The sequence below is a fragment of the Oreochromis niloticus genome, linkage group LG2 (genome assembly GCF_001858045.2).
Source record: "Oreochromis niloticus isolate F11D_XX linkage group LG2, O_niloticus_UMD_NMBU, whole genome shotgun sequence".
In the NCBI taxonomy this organism is placed as follows: Eukaryota; Metazoa; Chordata; class Actinopteri; order Cichliformes; family Cichlidae; genus Oreochromis; species Oreochromis niloticus.
This window is the reverse complement of record NC_031966.2, coordinates 4,102,246-4,104,465: the sequence shown is the minus strand read 5'-3', so window position 1 is coordinate 4,104,465 and position 2,220 is coordinate 4,102,246.

Genomic DNA, 2,220 nt, shown 5'->3' with positions numbered 1-2,220 from the left:
TTCTTTGCTCAGCTGCCTGATGTACTAATGGGTGGATGGTGTGTGATTTGTGTGTAGATTTGTGTGCACGTACAGAAATCTGTGTGTATATACTCTGATCTCGCTGTGTGTAATAAGATTTGTAAATTTTTTAATAAATCTGTAAGTGTAAGAGACATTAATGTTTGGAAAGTCTTGCTCAAATCAATGACAATCCAAGTCATCAGTTACAAGTTGCCCAGCTTTTTAGGTTTTTTTGTTACACGTGACTTTTGCTGCACCACTCACGCAGATCTGTGCAGTGATTTTCATTCGTGTGGAGAGATTTGTCTGTAACTGAGGGCTCGTTAACCCAGAGCTCATGCTCATAGGCTTAAGCTTTCCTACATGCTCAGTACATACCACCAGGTGGCGTATTACTCAGTCTTCAAGCATCATATTACTCTACCAGTAGTGGTGGTTGTGCTGATACAAGGCAGGGTCAGATGGTCAGATCACAGTGGCTTCACCATATGTTTGTTCAGTAGTTGCGATAAGTAGCTAGTATTGGAGCTCCGTCAAAATATAAAATCTATGAAGTAACTGGGGAACCAGCAAACTCTTATCTGCTGGGACAGAGGTGCTAGCTGAAGCATTTGGCTAAAAACAAACTCCCTGTATATGAGTCAGTGGATTTGATCTCTAACTAGAAGCCAGAGTGATGTGCCTGAAGCTGACAGTGTAAGCGTACTGCAGCATATTGAAGATCATTTGAATTAGCTTTGAGCCTGAGCACCTTGGGCTCATCGTTTAGCTGCAACAGCACCAAAGGCAATAATAATCAGTGTTGGGAGTAACGCGTTATTAAGTAAAGCGTTACAGTAACTACGTTATTATTGTGGTAGCGAGCACGGTAACTAGTTATTATGCCAAAACCAGGAACGCGTTACTCGTTACTGGGATTTAGATAGGCTCGTTACTCGTTACTTCGTGTGGTGGATATCGCGGAGCTTCCACAGATTCAATAACATTAGCAAGTGGTGGAAGCCAGCAGGTGGATGAAGGAAAAGGGAGGCAAGAGGAGAGACCCGAAGCGGCCGCCCGTCCGAGTGTCAGGTGAACTGAACTTCAGGTAAGAAGTTATGACCTGCAGTCTATCTGGGTCAGATATAAACCAAGTTTAGGTGGAGTTTATTTTCGGTATGCTGACATTTTCGTACTGCGTGCTAGCTAGCATGACGGAGTTTCTATACAGCTGTGTGGGTGCTATGTTACTGATGTTGAACTTTATTTTGTTCATACAGTTAATTATTAGAGTTGCCAACCGTCCCCTAAAAAACAGAATCGTCTGGTATTCAGAGAAAATATTACGCGTTTCGTACTGAGGTGAAAAGGAACACAGCACTGCAAAAACTCAAAACCTTACCAAGAGTATTTGTCTTATTTCTAGTAAAAAATCTCTCATTACACTTAAAATAAGACAGAATCAGCTAAAGGGCAACATTTCAGTAAGCTAAAGGAACTTGTTTCAAGACAGTAAATCTTAAAACTAGAAAAAAACTAGACAATTTTCACTTGTTTCATTGGCAGATTTTTTTACTTAATACAAGATATTTTAGCTTGAAATAAGTGAAAACAATCTGCCAATGAAACAAGGGGCCAGGTAGGGCATTAACAGGGAAAGGGGGGCACAAGGAAATACTTTTCTTTATTATTCTCATTTAAAATGTCTCGCTTTTAAAAAAATAATTATCTGAGTCTTACAACAAATGATTGATAGATTGATCCATATATACCATCAGAACAGTGTACATCACTGTCACAACAGTGTTTATTTTCATTCAAAGGCTTTATGATTTTTCCTATAATGGTGGGCCGGTCTCTAGTCAAAATGCCCGGGACGATTGTTTTGTCCCAGTCCAGCCCTGTATGCAGCTCATCTGCAGTCTGGTGTTACCTACATCTTCCTATTCAGAAGGCAGAATTTCCAAGTTCTGAGTACAATCAAAAGCACCACGACTGCAGTTTTTGTGTTGGATGTAAAAAGCAGGCTAGAATCATGGCGGCGGTCAACGACGGTCCAGGCATCGGATTTCTCTCGTGGAAATGTGCACATTATTTTTTCCTTTCTGTTGGTAGGTGGCACAGTGCACTTGTGGCAAGTAAGCAAGCTAGAAGACTGGCAATCTTGCTGGGTATCCAGTTAGGGAAGCAACACATTAAGAAGAGAATTCTGAGTAAAACCAAAGTTACTTTCCCTAG